This window comes from Solanum dulcamara, chromosome 9 (assembly GCF_947179165.1).
Source record: "Solanum dulcamara chromosome 9, daSolDulc1.2, whole genome shotgun sequence".
NCBI lineage: Eukaryota > Viridiplantae > Streptophyta > Magnoliopsida > Solanales > Solanaceae > Solanum > Solanum dulcamara.
Window position 1 is genome coordinate 55,517,692 of NC_077245.1, and position 17,942 is coordinate 55,535,633.

At 37.8% G+C, this 17,942-nt stretch overlaps 1 pseudogene; it reads left to right on the forward strand.

Moving 5' to 3' along the window:
• The first annotated feature begins 16,007 nt into the window (after positions 1-16,007).
• Positions 16,008-16,125, forward strand: LOC129904801 (5S ribosomal RNA; annotated as a pseudogene).
• Positions 16,126-17,942: the final 1,817 nt, after the last annotated feature.

A 17,942-nucleotide genomic window follows, 5' to 3' on the forward strand; every position in this document is an offset into this window, starting at 1 on the left:
AACGCAGCCCCCCGAAAAAAGAGGGGTCAGTACGATATATGTACTGAGTATATAAAGCATAACACATCATAACTGAGACCATAATTGAAATAGGGATGCAGGGGACAAGTATAATAATTTAACGATTTACTGTACCTGTACCTTAGGACACGTAATCATATATATCATCATATGTTGTGCCCATCCCTCTAGTGAACTCGGTGTCATAATCATTTCATCACATTCATATGTCATCGTATCATCATGTATTTTATTTTATCATATCATCATATATGGCATCATATCATCATATATGGTATAATCTTATCATATATGTCATCATATCACATCCGGCTCATTATGGGGCTCGGGGTCACAAATGTATCACTCTAATCTCATATGTATGCCTATATAAAGTATCCGACCCTTTAGTGAGTGACTCGATGAATGGAGTGGTGTACGTCTATAGCATACCATTATAATATACATACTGTATCTAGCCCTCTAAGGAGGGACTCGGTGTTCCTTCCTTATTTTGCCATATATACCATCATATTATAGATGGCCCGGGACTCGGTGAATAATCGTATTATCATAACATATAACATATATCACACCTCACATATGGAATTGTCTCCTCGTGCGTGGAACTGTACACATCCATCCCGGGACGCGGCGAAAGAAGTAGTAAAACTGCATACGATAACATTCCCAGCCCATCGTGGGACTCGAGGAAGGATGGGTTACAGTATGCACAAGTAGAGTAGTGAGAAACCACATGCAAATAAGTCATTATTTGAGACTCGATGAAACAGTCAAGTGAACCGTCACCTAAAGACCAGGAGAGTAAATATCCGAGGTACCCCTTTAGATGTCATTAGGGCTTACATCAGTTAGGGCTTCAGGGATCACAGACATGCATCAAGATAATGCCACACAATTTATGCAATCAGAAATATAGTCTATGCAATCAGAAACACAATTTATCTAGTCAAAGACTCAACTTATGCAATGATATGCATTTATCATTTCAGAGCCTTTAAAAAGAGGAGCTGGTACCTCCACTTACTATTCATTATATAGCAGGCTCGAGAATAGTAGTTTGACTACTTTCAGGCTCTTAATGTTCAGAAGTGACTACAAGTCACGAGTTACACTCAGAGCTCATAAATGGAATTACCTCTAAACCCATATCATATATCATTTTACTTAAAATTAAGTCATTCTAAAGGAAAAAAGAGATAGGCTTTACATGTACTACTTTTCATTACATAGAAGACTTAAAGGCAACAACCTAGTTATTGCAGGAGTTCTAACATCAAAAAGTAAATGAGAGTTTTGACTTATATTCAAGGCTTTATGAATGGATTGAATCCCAAATATCACATACATATCATTTATAAATTACATCTAAGACATGCCAAAAGAAAAGAAACATAGTTCTACATACTTATTCCAAAAACACGCCAAAAGAAAGCTTCACATACCTCGTATGGACTTCTCTTAATCACGTCCATAATGTCGTCCTCCAAACCTATTTAGCATGGAAGCAAGGAGAGTATCAACAACCTTAACCTTTTCAGTGCCTTCGGTTGCACCTTAGTATTCACATAACTCATTTCCTCACTCGCCTCTTCGACTAGTTCCTTAACTCGTTTAAAGAGTTATCTTAAATTGGGCAGCATCTCCCCTATAATATGCCCTATACGAATTCCCAAGTACATACCTAATTACTACATCCAACCAAAAACAACAACCTGCAGCTCATATACAAGTAAAACATGGTAACATTACACAATATAAACTCCACCCAACTTGCTGAAAATTATAATACCAAAATAGGGTTTCTAGTCTTTGTTTCGCAAAACCTGTAATTATACAAAACGAGGGGTCGTATGGATGAAACCAGAAGAACAAAAAACCCTTTTAAAATACATTTAGGCCCTGCAACACATCACCACACACCTACAGCATCACCCCACACGCACAATACCCCATTTTGACTACAATTTAACTATGACGACTTCAGTTTTGATTGTTTCTATTGTCGAGCATTTACATGAACTTTTTTATACTTACAGCATTATACAAGGTGTATAATAACCTACATAACAACCCCATAAAGTCCACATTTAAAGGATAAGTCTTACCTTACCCGAAATTGGCCAAAACTTGCCTCGAAACTTCTCTAGTTGCGCTGAAACTGTGTGGACTGTTTGCTGTCCATTTTGGCTGCACCAAGTCATGATTTTATACTTATAATACCTCCATATCATCGTGGTATATTCTGGATAATTAATTGACAGAACGAAATCGGGACGTACCTATTTTTCTCCTCCAAGCCATCACGTTTTTCTCTCTTGTTCTAGGGTTTTTTTTGACTTCCTTTGCTAAAGATTTTCTGATAAGGAACTGAACTTATGAGTCATTTAGCATGTATATAAGGTCATTCTTGGAGGTGACATGTGTCAGCCCCTTAGGGTGACACGTGTTGAGCCATAATTGGCCACCGTATCATGCTGCCAACTAGGGGCTGCCACATGGCAGTGGGGTCCACCTCCCCCCAAGAAGGTGGGTCACCTACTTGACCCCAAGCAGGTGGGTCACTTGCTTGCTTGAGGTGCTGCCACATGTCGCTCCTCCACTGGCTGCCACGTGTCATCTTTTCCCCTTCCTTATAGGTTCGTAATCTCATCTTATTTTAGGAGCCTATGTAATCCATGCTACGTAAGCTTGGTATGTCCTTAATCAACTCAAGTATGTAAGACGTCTAAGTTGGTAGCTTATGTAGGTACATTGAGTCCTACGACTCATTATTTGGCCTCCAATTCCTTCCGGATTCTTATGACTCTATTTCCAACCTTCTCTACTATGGGGTAACACATTCTTCTTTCCTTAGAGTCTTTTGATAGTGTCGTAGCTTATCCGGCTCACATGATAATGTCTAAGGAACTTAAGAGATATTCTGAGCTCGAGAGTGTGGGGTGTAACAATATACCTCTATATTTCAAAGAATATGATACATATAAATTCCTTGCAAATTAGGGCTCGTGCACTTAGGAGCATTTCAACTTACAGTTTATGCTCGTGCATCGAGGATCATTTCAACTTGCATTTTATACTTGTACATCGAAGAGAATTTTGGAGAAGAATTTTACCAATCTAACTGTCCTTCTATTCCTTTGTGATAAAGCATTAATGTACTTGTAAGACCCCAGAAGTTGGAAAATCAGAAAAGCGAGGATTTGAGGGGGATGCAGAAACTTTTTCATTAGATGCTGACCACGGGCCTCTTCACAGGTCATACTTAGCACCACAGTACGTGGTTAGCATCCGTGATAGTGCCAGAGTTCAGCGGAGTTAAGAGGAGAGGTCTATGAAGGGCTCGATAGAACATGTAGAGTTTCACGGACTATGAAGGCACTTGTGAATTCGACCCACATGACCCATGAGCTAAGGTTAGAACCACGAGAGGCACCATAGGTTATGGTGACCACCACTTGCCAGGGTGGCCTCCGTGGAGGTTACCCCTTCAGACCACAAGTTATATCCATCACCACGACCATCTCCATGGGCTGTGGTGAGCTTCACGAACCTTGGTGGATCCTCCATCCCTGTGAAGTTCAGTTTAAGTTTACAAAAGGGAAGCCTTTATGAATCATTAGAACAAGTCATCAATGAGTCTTAACAATGACTCAAAGTGATAGTCTCGAGGCTCGAATATGCATGTTTTAGGGATCTACAGGATGAATGCACATTACAGTCGTAGACACTTCAACAACTCATAGAGGTGAGTTGTAACAAAACTTCAGAGAGTCAATTTTTTGGTCTTTTACATGGCCTGTAGGACGAGTCGTTCTATGACTTGTCACTGCCTATACGAATTGTAGAGTGCCCTTGTAGGGCTGTCCTACTCGGTTTTAATGAGGGGTAGTTTAGTCTTTTTCCTATAATCTATTAATGCATGTGGACATTTTTAGGACTAGATTCATTACGTAATTGGTCCTAAATATTCCTAAACCCTTTTTATTTCCTCATTATTTCCCAAACAAGTTTAATACTTCTCTACCAAGGTTCTTCAAGAGTTCATCATCTTATCAAGCTTTGATTAGGGTTTCTTCAAGAAAAAGCCTTCTTTCAAAATTTCAAAGTTCAATTTTAATCAAGGTATGTGGGAATTGATCCATGGGTTGCTTTCACGCATGGAGTCCCAGGGTTTTTCTAAAAATTCTCATGAAATTTCATTACCATTGAACTCTAATTTTGATAAATTATGCTAGGCCATTTCAATTACGTCTTTAATTATTACCAGTGATCATTGTATCATCATAAGTCTGATTTCACATTAATTTCATGATTTCATCTTGAATTATGAATGCCAATGCATGAAGCTATTTTCAATCATAAAATATATGAAGTATGATTATAGAGTTCAATGATTTAAATGTATTCTCATGGTTTTCATCTAAATTGATTATGTATTCAAGTTTTACTCTAAATTCAAGTATGATTTGTTATGATGAAAGACCAATACTCACATTGCAATTATGTTATGAAATGAGCTATTCTATTAATTATGAACTTTATGAATGAGTTATGATATATGCTAAGTATGTTTACTAGCTTATGTATTCCGTGGGATTTGAATTAGCACGGTGTGGACTTTGAGGTGGGAGCCCTACCAAAAGCCTTAGTGTCAACCTCAATTCTCTTAAACTACATGCCACCATAGGCTTTCTTCATGGCTTATCTAGTAGATCCACATATAGTGTATGTACATGACCCGCCTAGCGGAGTAGAGTCTACCTTGGCAAGTAGATTCTCCTTTCTTCCGTTGTATGGGGATACATTGAGATTCTATGTTATAGCTCCCATGATCTTATTTTTATTAATGGTTCTATCCCATATATGTATAATCTCTTATTCTCAATCAAGATTTCAAATATGTCATTTTATGCTTTGATCATTACAATTATTTCATGACTTCACTTATACTCTTTATCATGTTTTCAAAGATTGGTCATTGCATCTTATGTTTTGTATAACATGTCATGCCCTCATACTTAGTACATTTAAAAGTACTAACGTATATTATTCCTACATTGTCTCATAATATAGGGGTTGAGGATCACACTCCAATCAGACGTGGTTAGTAGAGTTCTTATATATGAAAGTGTTTGGTGAGTCGTCATCTACCGAATACTAGTTATGAGTTTCTTGTTTCCTATTTCAAACAAGTTTATTTCTTTCATGTTGAGAGTGAGCTAGGGATATGTATTAGCCCACGCTATTTTCATGTAGTAGAGGAATTCATTGGATATGTGTTTAGAGTCTATGTTTTCAAATTCTTATACTCTTTATGATTCATGATTTAGACTCCTTCTTATGTTATTTCCGCATTTACTTCACCTTATGTATGATTTATTATGTGACAAAAGGTTTGGATGGATCCCCTTCAGGGTTTCAATCACCCTGTTAGGACTAGGCCTTAAGTCGGGTCTTGATAAACTTGGTATCAGAGCACAATAATTAAAGATGTCCTAGGGTGTCCAACATGCAGTATCACACAAAGTCTTATTCATGGTTCTTAAGCATGCCACATGTATGAATAGGAGGCTATAAAAAGTTTTAGGAAACTCTCACTTCTTTAATAATCTATGTCGTACTATAGAGTTTACCATAATACTTTCTATCACTAATTATTTTCCTCTTCTATTTTCATAGAATGGTTCCAAGAAGAGAACCTATGCAAAGAGGGATCAATGCTAATGAAGACAAGGCTCCTCCGGTCCCTTAAGACAATAGTCCCCTACCCGATCAAGTGACTAATGTGGAGTTGGCAGCGGTGGTATTTGCTTTGATATTGTGGAGATACTATCTCTATGATATCCATGTGGACATTTTCACCAATTACAAGAGTTTGCAATATATGTTCACTCAAAAAGACTTGAATATTCGACAAAGGAGATGGATTGAACTGTTGAAGGATTATGATATAAGTGTGCTATTCCATCTAGGTAAGTCAAATGTGGTTGTCGACACTCTTATTAGATTGTCCATAAATAGTGTTGCTCATATTGAGGATGAAAAGAGAGAGTTAGTTTGGGATGTGCATCGATTAGCCCAGTTGGGTGTTCGATTGGTTGATTCCAAGGATGCTGGTATTGTTGTTATATGTTTTCCTAGTACTCGTAGGCAACACGATTCCATATGGGTAATTTTTGACCAAATGACTGAGTCGGCTCATTTTTTCCTAGTTAAGACTTCATATTCAGCTAAGGACTATGCTAGATTATATGTTCAAGAGTTGTGGAAACTTCATGGTGTTCTTTTGTCTATCATTTCTGATCGAGGTACTCAGTTTACATCTCTATTTTGGAGATCATTCCAAAAGGGTCTAGGTAACCAAGTGAAGCTTAATACCACTTTTCACCCATAAATAGATGATCACACTGAGCGCGCCTTTCAAAGATTAGATGATATGTTGAGATCATATGTCATCAATTTTAAGGGAAATTGGGATGACAATTTTCCATTAATAGAGTTTGCTTATAATAACAATTATCACTCTAGAATCAAAATTGCTCCATTTGAAGCTTTTTATGTGGTTTGAGTTAGGTGAAATTGCTTTTATAGGACTCGATTTGGTATTTAGGTCATGGAAAAGGTTAGACTCATTAGAGAAAGTTTAAAAATAGCCAAAAGCCGACAAAAGTCCTATTCGGATGTGAGAAGAAGGGAACTTGAGTTTTAGGTTAATGATTGGGTTTACTTAAAAAATTCACCCATGGAGGGTGTGATGCGTGGTAAGAAAGGGAAGGTAAGTCCCCGCTATGCTGGCCCATATCAGATTCTATGGCGAATTAGTAAGGTGGCTTATAAGTTGGATTTACCTTTAGATTTGACATCGGTGCATCCGGTGTTCCACGTGTCATTGTTGAGAAAATTTATTGGTGATCCCAGTTCTGTTGTGCCATTGAACAATATTGAGGTCAAAGAGAGTCTTTGTTATGAAGAGGATCTAGTTGAGATTCTGGACTGGCAAGTTAGAAAGTTGAGAAACAAAGAAATATCTTTAGTTAAAGTTTTATGGAGGAATCAAGAGGTAGAGGGTGCTACATGAGAGGCCGAAGCCAATATGATGTCCTGATATCCTTATCTCTTTCCTTTCATGCTTAGTTAAGGTATTTATTACCTTAATGATTCAACCAACTCAAATCATATGTCTTAGTTGTTCTCATATCTTCATATGCATTCATGTTCATGAAATGAGTTTTAAAGTTATGTTTCTGAGTTGAGATTAAGGATTACATGTTTTATGAATTTTCGAGATGTTTTGCATTCATATTCGGCTACCATATTCCTTTCCTGTTCCATTAATACTGATTGAGTCCCATTCGAGGATAAATGTTTCCAAGGGGAAGATATTGTAAGACCCCAGAATTTGAAAAGTCGGAATACAAGGATCAAAATATGAAAATTTTGAAACCTGTAATTTTTGGCACCAGATGATGATGATCACAGTAGGACATCACGAGCCGTGGTAGGCACTATGCATAATAGTGGCAACTCTGAAGCTTAAACCTGTAGAAAGGGACCATGATGATGGACCACGGACTATGCTAAGAACCACAGTCCGTGAAGCCCTCCGTGGTGACCCCTCCCTTGAGACCTCAGAAAAAGGATACCAAGACTAGGACCATGACTCACCATCACGGTCCGTGTAGCCCTTCACCGGACCATAGTGGGAGCCATGGTGGTCACTCTTGCAAACCAACTTACAGGCCCTGCACCATGCCTATGTTTCACGGGCCGTTATTAACTTCATGGAACGTGAAGGGTTCTGTGGAGGAAGTTTAGAAACTTTCCTCTGCAACTCCCAAAATTCAAGCTTAAGTCAAACATCATAGATACAACATGGGCCGTGATGAGCATTATGGACCGTGATGGGTCCTCCGTGGTGAGTTCCAGTTCCAGTTAAATGAAGGGTATTTTAGTCTTTTCCCTATTCTTTCATTAATATATATGAACTTTTTCTGGACTAGATTCATTATGAAATTGTCTTAAATACTCTAAAACCTATTCTTTTCCCTTATTATTTCTCAATCAATTTTATGAATTCTATCTCAAAGATCATTCAAGGGTCCATCTTCTTCATCAAGTTTAGCTAGGGTTTCATTAAGAATAAATCTTCATTTCAATTCTAAGGTCAAATCCAATCAAGGTATAAAGGGATTTATCCATGGGTCCTTTTTATCCATAAAGTCCCAATGTTTCTCCTTAAAATCTCATGAATTTTAATTGGGTTATAACCCTAATTTGATGAATTGCATTGGCTTGCTTCTATTATGTTTTTAATCATTATAGATAATTATCATAAGTATATTTCTACATGAATTACATAATTTTCAGTTGAATAATGAATGCCCATTCATGTAGTTATTTTCAATGATGATATTATGAAGTATGATTATGAAGTTCAATGATTTCATGTTATTTTCATGGTTTTCACTCCATTGACTATGCTTATGTCATGACCCAAACCCATAGGCCGTGAATGGGGTCTGACCTGGACCCCCTTATGCGTATCTACCAGCTACACTTAAGTTGAATCGTTTGTGATGTGATACTATATACAAAAACCTCAATAGTTTAAAACTTGTTCATATACATATAGTCTCTTTCATTTATATCATATCATGAAAGCGCACGCGAGCCGATGAGGCTGCCATAACATTAAAAATATTTACAACATGTCGTATAGGCACAGTCGAAACAAAGTCATAAACAACCCACATCCATATGTCTACAGACCTCTAGGAATAGTAACAGCAATATATGATGGGACAAGGCCCCCGTTGTACCCCTGAATATACAAATATATACATATTACATGACCAGTATCAAAAGTTAGGCTCTGGAATAGTGGAGCGCTCCCAACATCTCTAAGTAGAAACCCTAAGCTGTCGGATCCCCATTATCAACATCTGTACCTACGGGCATAAAATGCAGCCCCCTGGAGAATAGGGGGTCAGTACGATATATGTACTGAGTATATAAAGCATAACAACACATAACTGAGATAACAACTGAAATAGGGATGCAGGAAATAAGTATGACAGTTAAGAGTTCACTATACCTGCATCCTATGAAAAGAGGGCATGTATATCACCCTGACATATCATCATATCTTATCATACCGTACCCGGCCCATTATGGTTCTCGTTGTTATAATTATATCATTATATACCATACTCAGCCCACTAGGGGGCTCGGTGTCATAATCATCATATACCATACCTGGCCCTTTATGGGACTCAGTTTCATTATCATATACCATATCTGGCCCTTTATGGGACTCAGTATCGTTATCATATACCGTACCTGACCCTTTATGGGACTCAGTGTCATTATCATATTGTACCTAGCCCTTTATGGGACTCGGTGTCATTATCAACCACGCACAGGTGGATCATTATCTGAAACTTAATAAGGTAGTCATACAGACTATCATTCGTGGATCAGGATAATAATCATCTCAGGTGCCCTTTGAGTGCCCCTAGGGCTACATTAAGTGAAGTCTTAGGAGTTGTCAGCATATTTTAGGGTAATGCCAACCGGCTTATGGAACTACCTCTACACTCATATCATGTATTATTTCATTTACAGTTAAGACATCCCAAAAGAAAGAAGCAATAGACTCTACATATATTACCTTTTATCATATAGAAGCCTAAAAGGGCAATAACTCAACTATTTCAGGAGTTCTACCATCGCAAAGTGGATGAGAACTACGAACTATACTCAGAGCTTTACGAATGGAAATATCCCCATATTTCATATATAAACTATTTATAACTTATATCTAATACATGCCAAAAGAAATAAGAATAGCCTTACATACTTATGCCAAAAATATGCCAAAAGAAGGAAACGTTAACTTTACATACCTCTTACGAGTTATTCTTTATCCCAGTCGCCTCGTCGTCCCATGAACCTAGGTAAAATGAAAGCAATACGAGTATTAACATCCTTAGATATTTCATCTTCTTACATTACTTACGAGTATTTATAACACCCATTTCCTCGCTCGCCTTCTCGACTAGTTCTTTAACTAGTTAAGGTATTAACAGAAATCGGATAGCACCTCCCCTATAATGTGCCCTATACGAATTCCCAATCATGTCCCTAATACCTATAGCCAACCAAAAAATAACCAGCAGCTCATATATATATAAAACATGGCAACATTATACATTACAACCTCCAAACGACTCGCTTGAATTTACGATATCCAAAATAGGGTTTCTAGTTTCTATTTTGCGAAACCTTTAACCGTACGTGTTATACCCCAAACCTTTATGCTTTAGAACGTCTTCTTATGCTTTTTGAAAGTTTTCCCGTGACCCAGATTATCTATAACATGATTAAATAACTCTAACGAAGGGAGGACGTGATGCCCCTTAAGAGTGAAGGTTGGAAATAGGCCTATAAGGATTTGAAATGAATTGGATGCCAAAATAACAAGTCGTAGGACTCGACTTACTTATGTAAGCTACCAAATTGGATGACTTACATAACTAAGACACTGGAGTATATGTTGAGCTTACGTAGCAAGGATTACATAGGCTCCTAAAGTAAGACGAGATTACGAACCCATGGGAGAGGCGGAAGGAGGCGTAGGACCTACTCGGAAGCAAGCAGGTGATGCACCTACTTTGACTAAGTAGGTGATGCACCTACATGGACCAAGTAGGTGACACACCTATTTGAGGTGGGTCACACATCGCCATATGGTAGCATGTGATTGGTTGCATGAGGTGACGTGGCTGCCTAAGGGTGTGACACGTGTCACCCCTTAGGGGCTGCCACGTGTTACTCTCCAAAAAGGCATGTATATGTATGGATGACTAGGAACTTCATTGTTCATCCTTTGCTACACTTAAATATTGAGAGAAAAGTTAAGAGGGAGAAGAGAGGAGCTACAACAGCACCTAGAAGGAGGTAAGTCTCCAATTTTTTCCTGTCAATTAATTATCTACGGTGTTCCTCAACTACGTGGAGATATATATATGTATATTACGATGCCTACGGAACCATATTTTCAGTTCTACACTTGGAAAACTCAAAGAAACTTAAAGAGAAAATGTTAGGGAATAAACACGTTTTTAGAGGGGACAATTGTTAGTAATATTGGTATAACTTCTTGTGTATAGCTTATTTTCGGGTGATTCAATATGTTTTGGAAATTTATTTCATATATATGTAAATTTGATTTAGACTTTCAAATCCAGCTTTGCTTTTTCAATTCTCGAAAAAGGGTGATAAAGTGTAGAGGAGGTACTGCCCATATTTTGGTTTTAGAAATTCTACAAGGACTGCTGTTGGTATTTTGGGAATATCATTTTGTACAAAAATGTTGTAGGGTTAATTCTAAATTGTATGCGACCCTAAGACACAAGTATATAACTTTCATTGAGGAAACAAATATTGTTTCCTTCAATTACCCCTTCGACACTAAGCGACAATACAAGACAGTAGGCTGTCCAGAATTCACGTTTTGATAGCTTTGGCGAGTTTTGGCCAATTTTGGTAAAGGTAAGGTCTTTCCTTTAAATTTTAAGTTATGGTGTTGTTATATGATGTATTACACCCCTTGTATGCTGCTGGAAGCTTAATAATGTCGTAGAAATGCTCGATGTTCGAAATAAACTAAATTGGAATCGCTATAGTTAAATTGTCGTCGAAGTATAGTGTTGTTCGTGTGAGTTGTTGCTGCAGGGGTGTAATGAATTGTTGCAGGGACTAAATGAATTCTAAAAGGGATGTGGATGCTGCTAGTTAAAGACACACGACCCCTCGATGCGTATAATGAAAGGCGTTACAAAATAAAGGCTAGACGCCCTATTGTGATATCGTATTTTTGAATAAGTCATTTGGAGTTCATGTTGTATATTGTTGGTGTGAATTGCAGCAGGTTGTTGTTGTTGGTTGGCTGTAGGTCTTAGGGACCTAATTGGAAATTTAGATAGGGCACATTATAGGGGAGTTGCTGCCCAATTTTCGTCGATGTCTTAGCGAATAACAGAACTAGTCGGGGAAATGACTAAGGAAATAGATTCCATTAATACTAAGGTGTAACCTAGGGTGATTGAAAGTAAAAGGGGTTGATATTCATATTAATTTCATGTTGAATAGGTTCAAAGGATGGCGAGGCAAGCAGGCTAAGGAATAATTCAGACAAGGTATGTGAAGCTTCTCTTAGTATGTTTATTTGGTATAAGTATGTAGAGCTATTCTTCTTTTCTTTTGGCATGTCTTAGATGTAAGCTATAAATGATATGTATATGACATTTGGGATTCAATCCATTTGTAAAGCCCTGAATATAAGTTGAAACTCTTATTTACTTCTTGATGTTAGAACTCCTGCAATAGCTGAGTTGTTGCCCTTAAGTCTTTTATGTGATGAAAACTAGTACATGTAAAGCCTATCTCTTCTTTCCTTTAGAATGGCTTAATTTTAAGTGAAATGATATATGATATAGATTTGGAGAAAATTCTAATTAGGAGCTCTGAGTATAATTTGTGACTTGTAGTCACTTTTGACCATTAAAAGCCTGAAAGTAGTCAAACTATTATTCTCGAGCCTGCTATATAGTGAATAGTAAGTAGAGATACAAGCTCCTTTTCTTGAAGGCTCTGAAACGATCAATGTCTCTAATTGCATAATGGTGTCTCTGATTGCATAACTGTGTCTCTGATTGCATAACATGTCTCTGATTGCATAAACCATATTTCTGATTGCATAAATTGTGTGGCATTATCTTGATGCATGTCTGTGATCCCTGAAGCCCCAACTGATATAAGCCCTAATGCCATCTAAAGGGGTACCTCGGATAATTACTCCCCTAGTCTTCAGGTGACAGTTCACTTGACTATTTTATCGAGTCTCAGATAATGACTTAGTTTCATATGGTTTCCCACTACTCTACTCATGCATACTGTAACCCATTCTTCACCGCATCCCACGATGGGCCAGGAATAGTTATCATGCATAGTTTTACTATTTCTTTCACCGCATCCCAGGCTGGATTTGTATAGTTCCATACATGAGGAGATGATTCCATACATGAGGTATGATATATGTTATATGTTATGACGATGCGATTATTCACCGAGTCTCGGGCTGGCTGTAATATGATAGTATATGTGGCGAAATAAAGAAGGAACACTGAGTCCCTCCTTAGAGGGCCGAGTACGATATGTATATTATGATGGTACGCTATAGACGTACACCACTCCATTCACTGAGTCCCTCACTAAAGGGGCCGGATACTTTATGTAGGCATGCATATGAGATTAGAGTGATACATTTGCGACCCTGAGCCCCGTAGTGAACCAGATGTAATAAAATGACATACATGATAAGATTATACCGTATACGATGTTATGATACCTTATATGATGATATGATACCGTATATGATGATATGATGAAATAAAATACATGATGATATGATGACATGTGAATATGAGAAAATGCTTATAACATCGAGTTCACTAGAGGGCCGAGCACAACATATGATGATGTGTATGATTTACATATCCTAAGGTGCAGGTACAGTAATTCATTAAGTTGTTATACTTGTCCCCTATATCCCTATTTCAGTTATGGTCTCAGTTATGATACGTTATGCTTTACATACTCAGTACATATATCGTATTGACACTCTTTTTCTCGGGGGGCTGCGTTCCATGCCCGTAGGTACAGATGTTCATTCTGGAGATCCATCAGCTTAGGAGTTCCTCTCAGCTATGTTGGAAGTGCTTCACTATTCTGGAGCCCAACTTTTGATACTGGTCACTTAATGTGTATATATCTGTACATTCAGGGGTACGGCGGGGGCCCTGTCCCCCCATATGTTGCTGTTACTTTTCCTAGAGGTCTGTAGACATATGGATGTAGGTTGTTTGTGAGCTTGTTTCGACTATGCCTATACGGCATGTTGTGAATGTTTTTTTGTTATAACAGCCTTGTCGTCTTGCATGCTCTTATATGTTATGACACGAGTGAAATGGGCTACAGGTACATGAAAAAGTTTTAAACTATTGAGGTTTTTGTGTATTGTATCACATCACACATGGTTCAACTTATGTGTAGCTGATAAATACGTATAAGACGGTCCAGGTTGGACCCTTGTCGCGGCCTACGGGGTTGGATCATGACAAAAATGGTATCAAAGCAGTTCGTCCTTGGAGTGTCTACAGACCGTGTCTAGTAGATTCTTGTTTATCGGTGTGTTGTGCCCCACATCTATAGACAGGAGGCTACAGGACATTTAGGATGTTACTTTCTTTCATATCTAAGATCGTGCTATAGAGCCGAGCCATAGGAAATGAAATTCCTCATACTAACCTACGATTTTAGTAGGAGGATAACACCGATAGAAGAAAGTAACTGACGATATTAAAAGTTACAAAGCAAGCAGGTAAGCAAAGAAACGAAGGACCTATGTCAGGTAAGGCATTGCAATAAGATTGATATATAAAGCTGAAAAATGAAAGAAAAAGTATACAGGAAAGTGCAATAGGTGCAGTTCGAGTGGACATACGAGGTAAGACCATTTTCATATTGCTAATTGTGGGTGCCTTGTGTAGCTGCAATATGAGATGATATGACTATATATGTGTGCCTTGTGTGTCTAAGATGTTATACAATATGAATATATATATGTGTGCCCTGTGAGGCATTGTTGGTATTTTTTGTGTGCAGGTGTTGAGATAGTAAGAAATATAGAGGAAACTCTGCCCAAATTTTCCTAGAAATAAGAAGAGAATGAGATACAGGGCTGTAGTATGTCTTGAAAGGTTGTTCTCACAATAATGATGAGATTTGACTAAACGAGTATGGCTGACCTCGAGAAATAAGATAATTATTGAGTTAATGGCAATAGAAACTAGGAGGTCAATACTGGTATGGTAGAACGAAGTTAGAAAGGAAGGTCATGTAAAACTAATATTTTCTGGAGGGTATAGAAGTAACATAGAATGTAAAGATAGGTGTAAAACGGAAAAGCAAGCTACATAATAAATAAGGAAGATTTATCAAGTCCTATAAAGAAAGTTTCGAATAAAGGTTGTGTGAGGACAAGAAGGATAGCTAGTACAAGGAAATAAAGAGTAATATGGAATTCCTTGCGCCCAACCAAAAATGGAAATGAGTTGGAGGAATAATAGAGAAGTTATAATATAGGCGTTCAAGATAGATATGATTAATTAAGTATGAGTACCGAACAAAAAGGGAGATAGATAGTTACGAATTAAAAGTATAGTAATAAGATAAGGACCCTATTACAATGAAGTTAATATGGTTTTAAGCAGGATTAGAAGGGAGCCTGAAGCACATGACAAAGATGAATGTTCAGAAGGCATAATGAAGTTAATATACGTGACTCCACCTTGATGGTTAGTGAGATCCTGCAAGGAGAGGGTATGTCCATTTGTGGAACAACTGCTGCATTATGAGGTTATTATAAGAATAAGCTGTATCCATGGGAATAAAGTTAGTATAATGACGAAGCTTGAAACATGAGTCATTAAAGTATAAGTACACTCGAGTGGGGAATTTGCACCAATTATGAGCCCTCGCTAATTACTGATTGGGATGAATGGAATGTGGCTTTGAATGCACTACTACATTATGGATATTACTCGAGTATCAATCATTAGATGAGATTTTATACGATATATTGCGAATACTAAAGCACCCTACGGTTATGCTAGGGTTTCCTAGAAAGCCAACCTAACGTGGGGATGATTTAATAGAAGATGTAGATATGGTGCAGCACGTTAAATATGTTGGAGTAAGAATCATTCGTGTGTGAATAGTTAAAAATAAATGGAGGATGACATGGGTACACCCAACAAGGGGGGAAGTGGACAAGAGAAGTACAAGCATAAGAGAAAATCAACTGATGTTATCATATATAAATGGGAATGCTTAAACTTCAAACGATACCCCATAAGGCAGGATGCAATCATACCAGCACTAACGCACCGGATCCCATCAGAACTCCAAAGTTAAGCGTGCTTGGGCGAGAGTGGTACTAGGATGGGTAACCTCCTGGAAAGCCCTATGTGGCTATGACATGAGATGATATGGATGTATGTATACATTGTCCTTGCATGGAATTGTGGTATAAAGAAGTATTGTGGATATGTGATTCCACCGTGAAAGATGATAAGACCCTTTGGGATAGGGGATGTAGCTTTGGCAAAGAATTGATGCAACCTACGAATGGAGGTATGCCAAGAGTAAAACAAGGTGATTACTTGATAAAAGAATTCGGTAGTAGCCATGTAACTTCCATACTTAAATACATTAAGGGAAGGTATAAGATGGTTTGAAGCAAAACCTTTAAGGTACAATCAGTACTAAGGACAAAAGCTATAATGGAGCCTTAACATTAGATGAAGGAAGTAAGGAATGATACAGGTTTACGTGCAGACTAGTATGGCGATGCTAAGGCATCTTCTGAGCTACTTTAAGCTCTTACACATGTTCCTGTAAAGGGTGCAATACGATATGTGGTAAGAGAACTGGAAAAAAAGAAATAAAAAAGAAATATCACCTGTTCCTATGCCTACAGGTAATCCTAACCTTTGGGACTCTGATATTGACTGCTCAATGAAAGTATATGTTATGGAAACGGGATAGAGGACCTCTCCATATAATCAGTATAAGGTTCGGAGGAAGGTTTTGGTTTACATTCGAGGACGAATGTTCTAAAGAGGGGAAGGATGTTATACCCCGTACCTTTATGCTTCGGAACGTCTTCTTAAGCTTCTTGAAATTTTTCCTGTGACCTAGATTATCTATAACATGATTAAATAACTCTAAGGAAGGGAGGACGTGATGCCCCTTAAGAGTGAAGGTTGGAAATAGGCCTATAAGGATTTGAAACGAATTGGATGCCAAAATAACAAGTCGTAGGACTCGACTTACTTACGTAAGCTACCAACTTGGATGACTTACATAACTAAGCCATTGGAGTACATGTTGAGCTTACATATCAAGGATTGCATAGGCTCCTAAAGTAAGACGAGATTACGAACCCACGGGAGAGGTGGAAGGAAGCGTAGCACCTATACTAAAGCAAGTAGGTGATGCACCTACTTTGACTAAGTAGGTGATAAACCTACATGGACCAAGTAGGTGACACACCTACTTGAGGTGGGTCCCACATCGTCATGTGGCAGCATGTGATTGGTTGCATGAGGTGACGTGGCTGCCTAAGGGTATGACATGTGTCACCCTTAGGGGCTTCCATATGTCACTCTCCAAAAAGGCATATATATATGTATGGAAGACTAGGAAATTCATTTTTCATCCTTTGCTACACTTAAATATTGAGAGAAAAGTTAAGAGGGAGAAGAGAGGAGCTACGGCAGCACCTAGAAGGAGGTAAGTTTCTAATTTTTTTCAGTCAATTAATTATCTACGGTGTTCCTCAACTATGTGGAGGTGTATATATATATATATATATATTACGATTCCTACGGAACCATATTTTCAATTCTACACTTGGAAAACTCAAAGAAACTTAAAGAGAAAATGTTAGGGAACAGACCCATTTTTGGAGGGGAAAGTTGTTAGTAATATTGGTATAACTTCTTGTGTATAGCTTTTTTTCAGGTGATTCAATATGTTTTGGAAAGTTATTTCATAGGTATATAACTTTCATTTATACTTTCAAATCCATTTTTGCTTTTAGATTCTTGAAAAAGGGTGATGAAGTGTAGAGGAGATACTGCACAGATTTTGGTTTTAGAAATTCTACAAGGACTGCTGTTGGTATTTTGGGCATATCATTTTGTAAAAAATTGTTGTAGGGTTAATTAGAAATTGTATGTGACCCTAAGACACATTTATATAACTTTCATTGAGGACACTAATCCTGTTTC